The sequence below is a fragment of the Bemisia tabaci genome, chromosome 3 (assembly GCF_918797505.1).
Source record: "Bemisia tabaci chromosome 3, PGI_BMITA_v3".
NCBI classification, from domain to species: Eukaryota; Metazoa; Arthropoda; class Insecta; order Hemiptera; family Aleyrodidae; genus Bemisia; species Bemisia tabaci.
In genome coordinates this window covers 27,497,431-27,515,649 of record NC_092795.1, presented here as the reverse complement: position 1 = coordinate 27,515,649, position 18,219 = coordinate 27,497,431, and the positions used below count along the sequence as shown (strand labels likewise).

At 42.6% G+C, this 18,219-nt stretch overlaps 1 protein-coding gene across 2 annotated transcripts in view; it reads right to left on the bottom strand.

Moving 5' to 3' along the window:
• Positions 1-18,219, bottom strand: part of LOC109031066 (Ig-like and fibronectin type-III domain-containing protein 1) — a 415,859-nt gene that overhangs the window by 378,602 nt on the left and 19,038 nt on the right. The window contains exons 2-3 of one of the 2 annotated variants that reach the window (XM_019042365.2): positions 11,794-11,873; positions 9,958-9,998 (exon numbers count right to left, since the gene is read on the bottom strand). The gene's annotated coding sequence lies outside the window, so the exon portion shown is untranslated. Of the gene's footprint in view, positions 1-9,957; positions 9,999-11,793; positions 11,974-18,219 lie in introns of those variants that run through there. The other variant, XM_072298097.1, reaches the window with a different exon arrangement.

Below are 18,219 nucleotides of genomic sequence, written 5' to 3'. Positions count from 1 at the left end.
GGATCCAAGGCGGAAGAAACCATGGTGAGGACCGCCTCTCGGACGTCATGCGCTGTGCTCTTTCGTTAATATTGGGCGTAGAAACATTGGTGTTTGGACTGATCCAATTAATTCTCTCGAGCCTTTAAGCTTAAATTTTCCCAGTTGTCCAGGCCGCCCGCAACCCTGATACAAGGATTTTCTCAATTTTAAATTCTCTCTTACGAATCAATTTGTCAGATGTTGACATTGTAAACTTGTTCTACAAAAAATTTCGATAAAAAATCATGTACTACGGAAGTACAATCCTCATCCTATCAAGTGACCTAATCCTGTGTGTCACATCATTAGTTTCGGGTAGACCCTGGTATAATTTTTCCGGCTCCTGAGAGGGGGACGCTAAACTAGCTGCGAGTGCGTTACATCATTAGCAGCGGTCGGAGCGAGTTCTCTGCGGGTGAGCGATTAAGCGGTCAGTTAGCGGATCATCATTGATGAGGCCGCGTAATGGCAGCTCCAATCAATTTGCAATCGTGTTCTTGACAGCAGAAACAATGACGGAAACTGGGTGGCCGCCGCGCTAAGAGAGCCACTCTTGCCAAGTCGTTAGCGGGAGAGCAAGTTCCGTTTTCAAAAGTGCGTTCCAGTGGTCCACTAGAGAGGGTAAGAAATTAAGCACCACCGCACGTGTACTCTCATCAAAATTTCACGAAAAACACTTTGAAGGTTTCGAGCAATTGTAAAATTAACTCATAAAAGGGAAATAAAGTTCGTAATTTTCATTATAAACAACAAATTCTAACCTCTCGCTCGAGAAAAAATCATATTCGACATTGACGCGCCTTCAGACCTGGGCGATACTCTACGCATCACCGAAAAAGGTTACTTAAGTTGCTCAGCAGTTCTAAACGTATTATTCAGTGGATAATTCAATCGGCACTTGACAATAGTACAGCGTGTCAAGCGAATGATTCGACAAGTATGCATAACGTGTTTCAGACTTTTCAAAAAAAACGTGAATCGAATTAAGCTCCCATAATGTTTACATTCCTAAGCTTCCTAATTGATCCATGAAAAATCCTACAGGGATCATATCTTATCCATTTTTGGCGAACTAAGCTTAGACATTATTTTGAGTCATTTAGCTATACAGTCATTTAAAGTTTGAAAATTGCCGCTCAAATTATAATTTCTCAAAAGGATAGGGTCCGACATTTTGGCTTGAAATCTTCAGAGAATTTTTTGGAAATATGAAAGAAAAATTGAACGAAATTCGCTTTTTAAAAGTACCGACGAGGCCTCCATCAGAGAATTAAAATATGACAGGAGATTCGCAAATTCGCAAACCAGGATTCGTGGTTTGGCACTTTCACTATCGATCTATGAAACTGATTCAGCTAGATAATACGAGGAAGCAGGTATTGAGCATTTACTTCGATGCAATTCGACAGCGCAGCGATGAAGGATGCGGTTGCGGTTCGATCAGGTATGGTCAGAGGATGCCAATTAATTCTAGAGGTTACGCGCTGTGAATTAAAAAAGAATGTTCCCACCGCGAAGTATTCTGATGGTCACTGATTGAAATCACAATGGTCAGCCTCTAGGTAAGCTTCCTTCATTGTTACTTAAAAAAATTAGATCCCTTTTATACAGGCAACGGACATTTTTTTATCGAGTCATCTGACGGGTAACGGCAAGATAAGCGTGCACCGAACACCATCGAGACATCCGGTACGACTTCGGTTATTGACTGACGACCGTACACTATGTCATTTGATTTCAAGTCACTAAGAAGAATTGAATGATTAACATACCACAAAAAATCTATACATTACGGCAGAATTATTTTAGACCTTAATTCAGAAATAGAGAATTTGCAGGTGTCCTTTTGTGACTTTTATCTTTAAAATGATACTACTAGGGAAACTGAGTACGAGGATATCCTTGGTTTCAAAATTGGAAAATTATTAGGGAAATCTTAGTGACTCAAGGAAATGTTCTATTCTGCCAGGGCTGCAGAATATTCACTATCCTGCGAGAAAAATCTCGCGGGTGAAAGGTGTACACTGCAAAACACGGTGTGCACTCCGGTAGGCGCAGCATAAGCAATTTGCACATCACCTCATCAGTGTAGCGTTTGAAGCATATCTACGCCGTCGAAGGCGCTACAAGCGGTGCGCGCCCGCAATATATCTAATTCGTGGCGTCAGCTTTATACAATCACTGTTTATATTTAAAGCTTTTAATTTTTATAGTTAGATTAGGTTAGGTAACCTACTGTACATCTTCTCCCTAAATAAATATTAATTTTGATTCTTTTCTAAATTTTGTACGAGAGATTCTTCCTGCTGTTAGGCATTGCTGAATAAACTTTTGATAAGTTAACTCGACTGAAAGAATTTTAATGAATGAGAATCATGAGAAGAGCACACTGTTTGCTGAAAACTGTCCAAATGTTTTGATTTGGAAGAAAAATTATAAAATACTTCAAGCAGACTAATATTGTGAAAATATGAATAAGAACACACTGATTTCTTGTATATATTACTGCAGCCGCACTGATATTTTTGTTAAAATTATTACTTTAACAGGGTTGATTTTTTGTCAGATTTGCTTCAATCGACATTGCGCATAACTTTAGTCTAATTTACTTCAACCGCGCTGACTTTAGATCAAAACTTCGACCGCGCTGACTTATGGTCAAATTTACTTCGACCGCGCTGATTTTTTTGTCAAAACTTCGACCGCGCTGTGTGTCAGTGCGTAGTGTGCTGGTTACACGCTCAAATTCCCATCAATTTCCGATCAAATGGTGACAGGTGCGCACCACCTACCGTCTAATTTCTGCGGCCTGCAAAAATTCGATGGTAGATGATGGAGCTGTGGGGCTCATCCTTCATCTGATTTCCACACAACCGTGCTTATTCTATGCTTATTTCAATCAGCACGCTGTTTTAATTAATTTTACTGATCAATCTAGATAACTCCCGACCGCCATCTTGGTCATCATTTTGATCGGAGTTTGACGGAAATTTGAGCGGGTAACCAGGCCAAAGGGAAAATGTGTGTCTTGCTGGTAAAAGCGTATTCTGAAGAACTCTTTGCACCCCTGTATCCCGGTACTGAATCTGAGTGAACTTTTTTTACAGTCCAAGGAAGATAGCTGTGCGATATCTGGAAAATGCATTTTCCCTGGCTCTAGTATATGCAACTGCACGTGAGACTGCAACGGGGAGCGGGAGCAAGGTGCCAACTGCTAATGGCAGGAACTGCAGATCAGACCCGTAACGAGCGGTCAACTGGGTCGGGGGCCGGCTCGCCGTGTGACGCGCATTCGATTAGCGATTTTTTCCACGTCGGCGAGGACCTTGCCACGCGTCACGTCACGTCATTACCGTACCCGCCGCCACCGCCACCGTCGCGTCGTCGCCGAGTTTTCCATCCCAACGCAAATCAATCATCTGACTTGCCGATATCCGCCGAAAATACTTGCTCCATATTTTGTCATAAGGAACCTATATTCCTGGCTCATCCGTGAAAGCTCCTAACTTCTCAAGTTTATTCTTCTTAAGTATTTCAAAATTAAAGAACGATTTACCAAAAATTCAGCTAAAACCCGGTGAAACTTTCCCGGCGCCGTTGCCGGCCTTAGAGACTGCTAAACATTAATGCTTGTAACGTCACTGATGCTAATGATACTGATTATAATGTTTTGAATTTTTGACTGAATATTTTGTATGCATGCACTACAAACGAAAACACAGTGTTCGTACAATAGAGATGTTGCATGTGTGAGGAATTAGCAATTTGACTACTGATTTCTATGTAAAAGTTCGCGAGAAACACGATGGTCCCACTGGTTTTCTCTGAAATCAACTCCCAAGCTCAAAAAAAGCTCTCGAGTTGAGGCCAAAATGGAGGGGATATCTCACGCTATCCTGAGAGTCCACCTCTACATCAAGACAAACTCTCCATGAAAAGATAGGGAGCAAATACGTTGACAGGGCTGCCACTTAACTTGGGGACTCTTAAACTGAAAACACGGCAACCCTACTGATGTATTTGCTCCCTATCTCTGCATGTAGAGTTTGGCTTGATGTAGAGGTGGACTCACAGGATAGCGTGGAATGTCCCCTCCATTTTGGCCTCAACTTGAGAGCTTTTTCTGAGCTTGGGAGTTAATTTCAGAGAAAACCAGTGACACGATCGTGTTTCTCGCGAATTTTTACGCAAGAATCATTAGTCAGATCGCAAATTCCTCACACATGCAACATCTCAACATCTCTATTAGCATCTTCAGAAATTCCCATCATGGAAGCCCTAAAATGCGTCCAAATAGAGTTAAAATTTCAAAATTTTTCCGGATGTGTTGAGTGGAACAATACGCAGGTATTTGCTGCTGAGAATTAGAAAACGCAGCTTTTCTGCAGTAATTGATAGAAAATCTGCGTCATAGAAGCCTCAAAATGCGTCCGAATAGATTAAAAATTTCGAGGCCGTTTCCTAGCGTTCATGCCGGCGAAGGGATAGGGGTACCTCGGATCGAACAATACTTTCCGCAAATCCCACCGAGATTCCTGCAAATTCACATACTAATCAACGAATCGAGCATCTCCAAAAAAGGTCGTCGATTGCGAGCGAGCCGGGAATCAATGGTCGAATAATTGCCAACTTTCAACGAATCCTCGTAACGGAGATACCGGGACTCGAGGAATCCGCTCCTTATTTTCCCGCCAACCTCCCACCTAACACCCCCCCCCCCCCCCGGGAGGGAGGGGTCAAGCTCGAAACAGGAGCCGGCCGCCCGGTTGAGAAATGGTCAAGGTTCGAGCTCCGAGAAAGTGGATTATGGCGCGGCCCGGGCGGCGGCGGTAGGTGCAAGGCAGATGAGCAGATGCGCGATGCGCCTGCATCGACGCTGCATGTGCATTTTTGTTCTGCGCACGCGCCCACGTTCGACGTTCGCGCACGCGCTCGACCCGACTCGAACGCCGATGCCAGGTCCTTTCCCACGGTAAAAAAACAAACGCTCGGAGTGAGTCGGTCATAAGGGACCAGAGATGCGAAAGACATATGCGGATCACCCACGGAGGCAGGATTTTCGGTACAGTGAATTTTCTCGAGTTGGATCGAAAAAAAGGTTTTTTTAAAAACAAAATTCGCGAGGGGGGGAGTGAAGTGTCTAAAACAATTAGGGTAATACGTTGCACTATAATCCGAAAATTTCGTGAGTCGGTCGCACGAGACCAGAGATGCGAAATCACCCACGGAGGCAGGATTTTCAGTGCAGTGATTATTCTTGAATTGGATCGAAAAAAGGGCTTCTTTTAAATTGAGGGCACCGCACCAAGAACAGCCTATAGGCGTATAGGTCGTTATTAGACCCATCTGCTTTTCGGATTCTACGTGCCCTGGACTATGCTGTGGTAGCGATAGAATATAGATAGGTAACGGCTCGAGGTCGAAAAACCTTTTTTTTTCCGAGTTAAGTCAGGCCTCTGGATCGATGGGTGCAAGAACGACCTATACGGGCGGCCTTATCATTCTCGGTTCGCGGGCTTCGGCGCGGCGCGGCGCGGCGATAGTGATGGCTCGATTTTTTTATCTCATTTTATAAAGATTTGTTTCTATTTCAGAAAAACGAGCTATTGAAATAATTTATTCTCCTCTCGAACTATCCATTCCTCCAAAAATGTTTACTTCGCATATTGCCACCAAAATGACTGTTGGGCGAAATACGGGCCTATAAACCTAAGGGCCTATAATGTGCTGGTTACCCCTTTCTTCACTCACTATCGATATTCTTTCATTTTGCGTAAATCATGCGTGATTAACATTATTTATACTTCATAATGCCACCAAAATGTCTGTTGGGCGTAATAATGGCCTATAAACCGCTTTTTTAAATTAAATATATTACAGTGTAAACCCAAAATGTATCGCAAAATCTACCCGGCATTCTTCAATAGAAGGGTTCGGTCACCCAAAAACACCACAACAGGGTACCTGCATGGAAAAGTCTGTGTAGTACATCAAAAACAAAACTTTAAATGCGTTTTTCTCAAAACGCGGTTTCCAGTTATAGGCTGTTCTTGGTGCGGTGTCCTCAATTGGGAGGGGGGGGGGGGGGGTCGTGTAATGTCTTAAACAACGATTTTTTGGATGACGTAGGTCGGTACGGACGAGTTTTTTCATAGATTTGCTTGGGAATGGTGTAGTTAATAGAAAAAAGTCATTCTATATAAAGTGTTTAAAATTACATCATGAGTTGATTTAAGCACGAAGATAGGACGATATGGTCCGTTTTTCATACTTCGAATTCCGGATTTTGCTAGCCAAGTTGTACCGACCTACGTCACAGCGTAAACAATCCTCAAGATGCAAACACCTCCTTTTTTTTCTCTATGACAACAGGGCCCTAGCGCACGGCGCATGCCGCGTGCCGGTGCGACGTCTCCGTTTTAATCTATGCCAAGGTATCAGCATCAGCATGAGAATCAGCATCGTTTAAGCGCATGGATAACTCCGACTGCATCGTGATCGGACGCACCATCGACCATCGGAGGCCTCCATTGTTTCAGAGCTCCGTTGTTGCCGATTTTCCAGGATATAAACAAGGATGGGTCACTAAATTGCCTGCCACGCATTGAGGCCCGGATACACCTGCGAGTTGCAAGCGCTTGTTGAAAGTGAAACCAGGGTCGTGCGTGGCGTCCTATGGGCGAGTGGAGCCGTTGCCCCAGACGCTGACGAGAGGGGGAGGGGGCGCCAAAAAGTCGGTAAGAAAAAAGTACGAGAGAAAACGAAAGAGATGAAAAAAATGTTCTCTTAAAATTCAAGATTTTCTCAAAAGCCCCCCTCCCCCGCAACCTTCCCTCAAGGAGCGGGATTGGGGGAGGGGGCGACAATTACATCATTGCCCCAGGTGAAAGTTCACGCCACAGCCCTGCGTGACACACCAATACTGCAGTGCTAAGGAAGAACGCCGTATGAACATTCGAGGGTTGCCAACTTTCCTTCGATAAAATGATTATTTTTGAGGAAAGTTATGAATATTTTTCCTTTAAATTTTCAGTCTTTAGATGACATTGCGAACAGTATTATCTGAAAAATTTGGAGGAAAATAGTCATAAGTTTACCGGGAAATTCGCGTTTTATGAAAGGAAATTTAGCAACGCCTGATGGTTCATACGGCGTTTTTCCTTAGCACGGCAGAAAAGGTAAGGAGGATTTCGATAGCTCGACGTCGAGCTTATGTAATTCGAGCGCTTGTGACTCGCAGACGTATCTGCCGTTTTAGAGTGCCTTCCCAGGGAAACTATGGACACTGAGTTCCATAAAGACCCTCAGAGTTGAAAAACAAATAGGTCGCGACTTTAGGTGGAAGGATGCTGGGTGCTGGTGCTAACCTTAGACCGTGCATGCCGTAGCGGCGATCCGCACGAAGCCTCCTTCATAACGCCTGAATGCAACTATTCGTGCTTCACGAATGTTCGTGTTGCATATCCGACAAAATTGAAGGCGTTTTGGCTTTATGTGCTAGAACTGCGATCCGCGCGAAGTCTCATTAAAACACACAGCCAGATGCCAACTATTCGCGTTAAAGGGATGTCAATATTACATCCAAAAAATATTGATGCGTCTTTAGGCTTCAAAAAATAAGCCACTTTCAGACCGCTATCTTGAAAAATTCGGTTTTCCTTCGAACTCTTGCGACTAAGTTGCTTTTCTCGAGCCAAATCACCTCTTGCTCCGCCAACGGCGTAGGCCGGGCCGGGGGTGGGATGAAGTTGCGGCTCATTTCGTCACATGTTTGATTCTGACTTGAGGGCCATGGCTGGAACTTTCTCCTTTTTATGAGGTGGCCAAAGGAGCATATCTCATGAAGGAGAGATTGGGGAGCAAAGAATGACATTCCGAAGGGACTCAAAATGACTATACCAGCTTCAAAAGAGGGATGAGGAAGGACTTCTTCAGCTTAGCTTCATAGGGGGGCCTAGAGGCCTGCACGAGGAAATTTTGAAAAAATGGGTCGTTACTAGGGAAGTTTTGAATTATTCTAACCGAAATCGTAATCGAAATACAAACTTATGGATGGAAGATACGCCATGCACTTATTTATAAGCGAAATCTTTGATATTTTCTGGAGTGGATCAAGTGTTCAAGTGGAGTAGGGGTAGGACTCCGCTCCCTCTAGTTCCGCCCATTGCTAGAGCATAAAGGGTCGTTCATAAAATAAGAAACGCATTTATGATATTTGGACACTCCCCCCCCCCCCCCTGGAACGCTTTTGTGACATTATACATTAACAAATAAAACGAAATGGCGTGAACAGAGAAAAGGAAGAGGGAACTTATTAAACTTTAGTCCATCCAAGTAGGGAGGGAGGGGCGGCGGCGGTTTCCCTCGCCACCCTCTTTTGGAAGTTACGTATTTAACGGGCATCTCCTAACGGTATTTGGAGAAGAGCCCTACTGTCCCTATCGTTCAATACTTTCTGGAGTTCACGTATGAATTGAAAAAGTCGTTGCAGGAGCGACGGTTTATGCAATACCTCAACGGGCGTCTGGGAGGCGACGAAGAGCTACAGCTCAAGAAGGGAATTAGCCTCTCAGCATCCTAATTGAAGCTTCCTATACCGTCGGCGTCAGCGCGGCTCAGCGGGTAGCGAGACGTAGTGACCTTGACACAGATCCAAAGCGTCCAGTGACTAGATCGTGCACAGACCAGACGCCTCTCCATTCATTCCGATAGAGAATGGATCAAATTTGATAGGCCATATTGACAACCTTGCAGAGCCACAAAACATATATGTAGCTATCAAATGGAGTAAATTTTGCGATTCGGTACTACATACAATTTCTGGCTCCTCGGTAAAAAGACTGATAAGCTTAAAATGCAGTCCAAATGTACCTCATTTCCTCTCACAGAGACGTACCAAGTCCCGCATCAGGTTTGAACCGAGAAAAAGAGGTTAGAAATTTTATACCTAGATGAGACTCAATCAGTGACGTGGCGTGTTTTTCGATATATCGATCGATCGATCTGTCATTTGCACCTATGAAATAGGATTGATAGGTAGGGTGCTCGCAATGACACTTCAATTATCGATTCTTTACCAAGCTTCAAATTGGGAATTATCGATAATCGATCATTCACGCTCCGCCACTGGGCTCAATGCTGGGGACCAGGGTGATATTCCTCCCGGGAGGTAGGAGAGGGGGGGCGGACAGCGGACACCTTCTACGGTAACGGAGGAACGGAAAATTTTGAAAAATCAGACTCCTCTCAGCGGAATTAGACACTTTTTTCTGGTCCAAAATCTTGCTAAGAGTAAAAATACCTAGCGAGATCAGCCGAAGTTGGATTTATTTTTGTTCTTTCTACATGACGGAGAAGGGGCCCGCTTGCAAATAGTGGGGTGTTTCTGGCAATGGCAGGTCGTCCTTATGGCCAGTCCCGGCCTGGGTAATTTCCTCTAAAATGAACCTTACCTCTACAACGCTGAATGTTCTAGATCTGATTTCCCGGCTAATTTTTTTGGTCTCGCGTTGACAGAAACATGATCCCGAAATCGAATGTAATTAAGTTATTTAAAGACTTGGAGGTAATCCTACTGACATATTGAATCGCATGTCACTCGGAATCTCAATCTTCCAGCCATCAAAGCACCTTAATCCCGAGATCCCCAAAAGCTCATGGTTTCATAGGAGACAGCGGCTGTATGTGATAATGCGACGGATAAGTTTGTGTGCACATACGTCTTGGTTAACGGTCGAGACTTCGTTGATCACTTACTATGAAGTTCACAATCTGTTGTCGTGATGATAACAAGAGAAGATTTTACACGATAATTATTTGGAGTACCAGTTTTTCTACTGAAATTATTCCATTATAATTTGACATGGGAAATCGTACGGTTAAGTGGACAAGAATTGTGTCTCTTAGTTGTGAATTTAAAAAACAAAAACAACATACCTTATTAGTTGAGGGGCTGAAGGGGCTCGCAGATATCAATTCTGAAACAGAAAATGAAACGTTCATTATTATAACACGTCACATTGAAATTAATGAAAATACTGATGAGGTAAATTAAATGACACTGACACACAGTGAACTTGTTCAGTAATTTTTATTTCCTGTGTTTCCGAAAAGTAGTGGAGGGCACATAGCAGACTATAATTTTCCCAGTCGTTTTGAAAATATCAAACCACGAAAAACGAGTTTACAGTTGCGCAATTTGAGCTCTGATTCAAACGCGCATCCCTGAGTGAACTAAGATGGCGTCTGCGTCTGGGTATACCCTGCAACCACGATGTCTCTTTCGACAGCAAGATCCCTCTGCCGCAATTTACGGTCCGTGCAGTCGTCATCATTGCATGAAAACACAAACCATGAATTGCGGCAGAGATATCCCTCGATGGAAAAAGAGATCGCGATAGTAGGGATATTATCCGACGCCATCTTGGCTTTCTCGGCGATGCGTGTTGAAATGGAAGCTCAAACTATGCAACTTTCAACTTCTTTTGTTTGAAATATTATTGTTCTATGAGATTCTTGTGAACTTGGTGTCTACTTCACAAAAATGCGGGAATTGAAACTTGCTGAGCATCGTTGATTCTCCAAGAAGTCATTTACCACTAGGCTTCCGTGCTGAGGGAAAACGCCCTATTCGAACATTGTCGAATTTCTCTTGATAAAATACTAATTTTATGGTAAATTTGCCGGTAATGTCAGGTCTATTTCTCTAAAAGTTTATTTCCCAATTCAAACTAGTTCACACTGAAAAAAAAAAAAAAAAAAATTTAAGCCGCAAAGAAATAGTCCATCATGAATCAAGAGAGACGTTGCTTAAATTGAGCTTTTTTTTTATTTACCTTCAGCATTTGCTCCTTGTTTCCAGAGTAATTCAGCTAGATGGAATCTAAATTAAAAAAAAAAAACGCTTGGCAAATTCAAGCACGACGAGTCAAGCATGATTCGCCGCTTTAATTGTGGTACTTGAATTCGCCGCCTTGAGTATATTTTAGCGTGCCTGGCGATTTTGCGGAAAATAAATCAAAAATTTCCCTGCAGAAATATACATTCCATCAGGAGAAATTCGGCAAAATTCGAATTTACATTTGTTCTTCCTTAGCTCAGCGATAGATGTGTGATTCAAGAGTTTTCCTCTTTCTTTTTGACAGCCCTAAGATAGCAGAATTACATAAATCTTCAGAAATGAAAACAATTGGGAAAAATTCAAAATTGAAGAAACGCCTTAAACGGCCCATTGACTCAGTTTAAAAGTCTATTCCCTGTTTTCCCCGTTACTCTGAGCCCCTTCATTGATACATTACCAAAACCACTGGCTGCAGAATGCAACGACAACGTTCTTGTATGTGTTGCGGTATCTTGCAAAAATGAAGGCTCCTTGCTAACTAATCTCACCGTTGTGATGCATCGAAAACGCTACTTGCAGCTGCAGCACTAGTAATTTATTCTAAAAAACTAGATTTATATCGAAAAGCCTCTGCATGAAATTCGATTATTAGGGTGGGATTCCGATGCAAAATGAATTAAACCGTGCCATTGGCTACTTGTTTTGGTACAGATTTACCTTACTTGCTGATGACGGTAGTAAGCAGTTCATTTCAGCTGCAATCGTTAATTGGACTACATTTCGCAGTCTGGAACTATTATCTGGCTAAAACGCACGTGCCATCTCTACAGGACAACTTATTTTCCTTCAGTTTCGCAGGATACCACATACCTAACACCACACTGAGACCATATATTAAAGAAGAGAATAACGGAAAAGTGATAGATACGTACCAGAGGAGGATTATCCACTTGCCCGACGCCAAGCTGAAAGCACTCGCGGAACGACACCATCACTGAAACCGCACTGCGCACTAAAAAATGGTCGCAAAAAGATTACTTTAATTTATACTAAATATTTGAAAAAAAAATTACAGATTCATCAGGAAATGAATCATGACCAGACATACTTGCTTAACAGATTTAAATTTTGCCCAAATAAAGTGTTTACATGTTACACGGTGGAAAAAAAAAAAAACAAGACATGATGATAAAATTTTTAAGATAATTAAAAAGGTACCTTGAAACCAGAAATACAGTAAAGAGGAAACTTTCCTTCAGATGAAAACAAAATGAAAGGTATTAAAACATGATGCGTGTTACTATATCATAAGATGCATTATTCCATTGTGTTGACGTCAAATTGTGTAGCAGGAGCAATATTTTTAAATTATTGATTTGTATCGAGTAAATCAGTTGCTTGAAATTAGAAAAGAAAAGTAACGTTCATTGGTGGATTCAGCAAAGTAGCAACATTGTTTTCTCTCCATTCAAACATATTGAAATGTATCGATTCTTGGAGGGGCCAGGTGCTCCGACAAGAATCGATTATTTAGCATAGGTTTAAATGGAGGAAATCCAGTGTTGCCAAATTGCTGGATCCGCCTCTGGCAACGTTTGCATTGTTTTTATCCTGATAAAACATAACTTCATTGATAAACGTTGAATCGTTGCAAAGTCATGAATCGCATCAGTTCTCTTGTTTTGCTGAAGAGAACTGGAATCTGCTGTTTTACTTAAATGACGAGCTGTACGTTGAGATTAGGACTACAAAAGGAAGAACTCTAACAACATGGACGGAAACCTGCATTTGGAAGTTCGAGATTAGAATTTCATATTTTTCCAAGTCACTGAAGACTAAGAATCTGATAACTATCTCGTGGAATATTACAAGAATACACAATAAAATTCGCTAAAAAAAAGCCGGTTTCATCCAAACACATCGCTAGGTGCTGTCACTAAAAGCACACTTTCTCAGCTCTAATTTTCTACCACAGAAAAAGTAGGAAAAAAACAAGAAGAACTAGAAGAGCAAAAAAAATAATATTGATTCAATTGCATTTTTACTTGAAACAAAAGGAAATACGCTTGGATTAAGAAGCTTGGCCCTCGATTCAAGCAAAAATTAGATTGAACCAAGAGTATTTTTTCTTCAAATTTTTGATGAGTTTGGACTCTGGATCCAAGAGACTTTCTTTCCAGCGCAGGTGAAGAATATTAATCAAGTCAGAGCTGCCGATGCTCTTATGAATTCACGTTTCCCGCATTTTCCACTCACTGGTTACTACCTGTTCCAAATTTTACTCATTTGCTGCTCACAGTTTTCGACTTTTCTCACTTCTCCTCACCATCCTCGATTTTGCTCACGCTTTACTCACTGTTTCTCAATTTTACTAACTAAATACTCATTACTCAGTAATTTCAGCATTCTCGATTTTATTCACTATTCACTCACTGTTCTCAATTTAACTTTTCGACTTTTCTCACTTCTACTCACCGTCGTCGATTTTACTCACTCTTTACTCACTGTTTCTCAATTTTACTAACTAAATACTCATTACTCAGTAATTTCAGCATTCTCGATTTTATTCACTATTCACTCACTGTTCTCAGTTTAACTTTTCGACTTTTCTCACTTCTACTCACCGTCCTCGATTTTACTCACTGTTTCTCAATTTTACTCATTTATTACTCAGCATTCTCGATTTTATTCACTGTCCACTCACTGTTCTCAATTTAACTCTCATTACTCGCAAGAATTCTCTCATTACTAGCAAGAATTCTCTTATGATAATCCATCATTCCATCGATCACTTCATTACAGTTCGAGACATTATGGGAGAATTACTCACGAATTATACTCATTACTCAAAAATTATACTAATTAATCACGTTTTACCCACAGATTCTCCGCAACTACTCGAGAATCGGCAGCCCTGATAAAAACATACTTATTATAGAACTAATTTTTCTCTTTCTCATAGTAAAAACATTCCATGTCAACTGAAAACCGATGATTTAAAAAAGGGGCTTCAGAAAGCAACAGCGACCTTAGTAAATGACAAAAATACCGGTGACAAACCACGGTATTGCATAAAGGGTATGACAGTTGCGAAAAACTCTGCGAGCTTTTGTATAGACACAGACATGACATGAAACAAGGAAGACAGCGTTACGACTTCATTGCGGTATTCCGAATCAATTAAAGACCAAATTGAGTTATAGGTATAGTTATTTTAACCAGGAGTTGATTTCATTCCGTTGCAAGGCTGCGAGGCCTTACTCCTGTAAAGCAGTTTGAGATGTTGACATGTAAAAACATATTAAAACTTATGAGAGGGGGAAAGTGAAAGGGGCGAAACCCTCAATTGTGTCAGTTGCAGCCTTAGATATCTATGTTTTAACATACTTGGATGACGAAGAGTTGTTTCAACTTAACCAACCTTTGCTTACAAACTAAGAAAAATTCGATCCACTTCTTCACAAAAAGGACAGCAATTTCCTTGATGGTTTTTCGTTACGTGTAGAAAAACGTAAGTTTTGTTAGGGAAACGCCTTGTTGCGCCGAATTCTTCTATTGCCACTGCTGTTTCCTTGTTCTGCTGAGCCTGCTATCGCTGTTCTTGCTATCCTTGTTTCACTCCTCTCCTGCTGCTACTACCAGTTCTTCCTCTTCTTCTGCTCGACCATCTTTACATTCTTATTTTCCTGATCCCTCTTTTGCCCGTGCTGCTATTTCATGCCAAGACTGGTTTGAATCTTTAAAGTTAAGGGGGTTTTCTTTATTCGGATGCTGCTGTGACTTCTTCGTCTGCTACTGCAGCTGGCAGTAGTTTCTGTTCTTGGCCTAAGTTCCTGAAAGTATGTTTTTTTTAAACTAAGGATTTTTGTTGTTTGCACTACAAATGACGTTAAAAATAGAGATAATATTAACTTGTCAAATTAAAATTATAATTTATAAATTTAATCCTGAAGATGAGTAACTGAATTGACGTATACCGATTACACTGACAGAATGACTATCTGAAAAAATGTTTCTCTTAAAAAATTTAAGATTGCAAACTGAACCTACCAATTTACTAAATAAAGTAAAAAAACCAAGGAGAGTTGAACTATTAAACAATTAAAATAACCAATAGAAAAACCAAAAACTAAAAATTAATTACAAGCAAAGATGTTACAGTGAGACGTACGACAGTGAGACGTTGTTCTTGTTGATGTTTCTTCCGGTCCTCTTTTGATGCTGTTGCTGTTTTTCTTCTTATTCCTCCTCTTACGCTGTTTTCTACTACTTCTTCAATATATTCTAATCTTCGTCTGCGCTTTTTTCTTTGCCGCTGTTTACAGCTCCGTAATTTTTTTCTGTTTCTTCCTTTGCTGCTTCCTTCTACTTATTTAAAGTGAAGAGCATTTTGAATGGCATTAAGGTTTTCCTTTTCTGGTGCAGGAGAGGGAACTGAGAACCCCTGTACTTTCTTCCACCTTATCTGTGATCCTTTGAGAAGCAGGGTGTTATAGCGATAGTTGACTTTGCGGTCGGAGATCCGCGCAAGTATTTCCATCATTGATGGTGCTGCTGGGAGATTCCGTGAAAAATTGCAAGTTTGATAAGCAGAACCAATAGCAACGATGAAGAAGATGAAAACACTGACGCATTAATACAGCGAAGATCAGGCAGGGAGGTCATTCGCAGAGTGAAGCAAGTTGCGTGGCTGGAGTGGTATCGAGGCTGCGGCTAAAATTCGATGATTGTCATACGAAGACTGCATACTTCAAAATTAATTCATTCGATGTAAGACCCTACGTATGGGTGGGAGGAAAGAAGATGGAAGAAAGTAAGAAACTGAAGACATGATGTTTGAGTATAGGTTAATGATACTTTCGTGCGATTGTTAGAATAAAGGAAAGGACAAAAGGATATAGAAAAGCACAGAATTTAATAAGTTACTAGGTTTAAACTATGAGTTATGTTAGACAACTTCAGTTAGAACGTGCAGGACAATTTGGATGAGTGGGTCAGTGGGTGAATTAATGAGACACGGAAAAGACGATAATAAAATGACATGCAGTTTTAAAACAGAAAGAAACATTAGATATTTGAATAGACTAAGGAAGAGACTAAATTTTGCAATGAGGAACTACAATTTCTGACCTAGTTTAAAAACAACGTAAGTACTGTTAGTTTCCCAATAGACTTACGTGTTTTTACGAATAAGCCAGAAATTATAGTTCAAAATTGTAAAATGTAGTCAAATTATACAATAATTCTACGAGTAAGGTTTTTTTTTTTTTGATCAAGAGTGAGTGAATACGAGGGATAGAACGTTCTAACCTATAGGGATAAAACGTTTCAACCAGTTCTCCACCTACCCGCGTGAATCATGAGTCATTCCGATCCCAACCTTATCCCTCTTAACCCTCCCCCCGATCCCAATCCTATCCCTCCCAACCCTCCCCTCGATCCTAACCCTATCCCCCCTAAATTTCCCCCAATCCCAACCCTATCATTCCTGACCCTCCCCCATATCCCAACCCTATCCCGCTCAACTCTCCCCCGATCCAAACCTATTCCTCCCAACCGTCCCCCGATCCCCTTCTAACCCTACCCCCGATCCCATCCCTATCTCTCCCAACTTGCCCCCAGATCCTAACCTTATCCCTCCTAACCCTCCCCCGATCCCAACCCTATCCCTCCTAACTCACCCCCAATTCCAACCATATCCCTCCTAACCACCCCCGATCCCAATCCTATCCCTCCTAACCCTCCCCCGATCCCAACCCTATCCCTTCTAACCCTACCCCCGATCCCATCCCTATCTCTCCTTACCTTCCTCACCCACCCCCTGATCCCAACCCTATCCCTCCTAACCCACCCCCAACGCGCGAACCACGGTAAATACGAGTTTGCGCCTGAAACCAAAGAAAGCGGTAAAAAGGCATCACCTGACGCTTTCTACGTCTCATCACTGCCAAAAGGGCAATTACGAGGCACAGAAATGGCTAGATGGTACCACTTACCCGCCGACTTTTGCAGCAGACGTAGACTCTACCGCGGCGGATAACCATGCCCTGGTAAAAAAAGCTGCAATGAGTGTTCCAAATGCGTACAGTCACAGTAATCGGGAGATCATCAAACATGGGCACGCACCCACGTTCGGTGACGCAACACGATCACCCTGAATGTACACATATACTCAGAACACTCACGATCACTCCTTTTACCATGGCATACGGAGGTAATTCAAGGTCAATGACCCAAGGATCCGAGGTCACCAATCACCATCCACGGGCAAGGCCTCTGGCCGGGGCGGTGTCTGCAGATCCCTCCTTCTAGTGCCCCCCACACGGATCCGAAGTCCGACGGTCAGGCGACGACCGAACGCCGAAGCGGTCTCTCATAGACCGTTCGGCGGGTCGTCCACCCGATCGTCGGACGGACCGTCGTGACGGACACTTTTACCTGAACTGACGGCGGTTCTGCCGTCGCCGAGCGCCACGGCTGTGAATGCAAGTCGTTGCCGAAACGGAACTTCCGCGGGACCTCTTGGAGCCCGTGTCACCCTCACAGCGTGGGCTTCGATGCCTCCACCCAACAGGGTCCACGCACCTCAACCCTTGGGGGTGCGTGCCCTGTCATACGGATAGAGGCATAGAAGCCAACACTGTGAGAGTGACACGAGGTCTTGAGCCGATTACGCACGTCGCAAATGGGAGCCGAGACGATGAGGATTGACCTCACGGATGAGGTCGATGCTCATCGTCTCGGCTCCTATTTGCGACGTGCATAATCGGCTCGTACCTCTTGCCCCCTTTAATGGGCACACCCCTTCTTTTTTTTTGTGCCACTTTAAGTAGCCCACAAGGGCTAATCCCGCGCTTTTTAGTCCCGGCCCCCTCCGTCCCTACCGAACAACCAGTCCCAGGCAACCATTGTTTGAGACCATCCAACTCGGGTCGCCTGGCCGGGAATCGAACCCGAGACCTCCCGATCATAGAGCTAGCGCTACAACCACTACACCACAGGAGGCCTTCGAAGATCTCTTTCTCTTCAACAGGGCTGCAAAATGTTCTTAATAGGTAATCGCGTGAGAATTGAGGAAGACAGAAGATTGGGACAGGCTTCTTTTCTTCTTCCAACCCGTTTCGATCAATTTTGGAATGAAAACTGCTAAGCACATTGTTTTCTGAGTTTGATGCCTTTCAAGCGTGCTGCTTCTGGGGAAGAAAACTTTCGAGCGCGCTGTTTCATGTGCTGGAATTATTTCAAGCGCGCTAATTTTTAGGAAGGAAACCGTTAGGCGCGTTGTTTTGTGAGGAGGCGCAATTACAGCAAACCGCCTAATTTTGGGGAAGACAAATCATAAATTGAGGAAGGCAAAT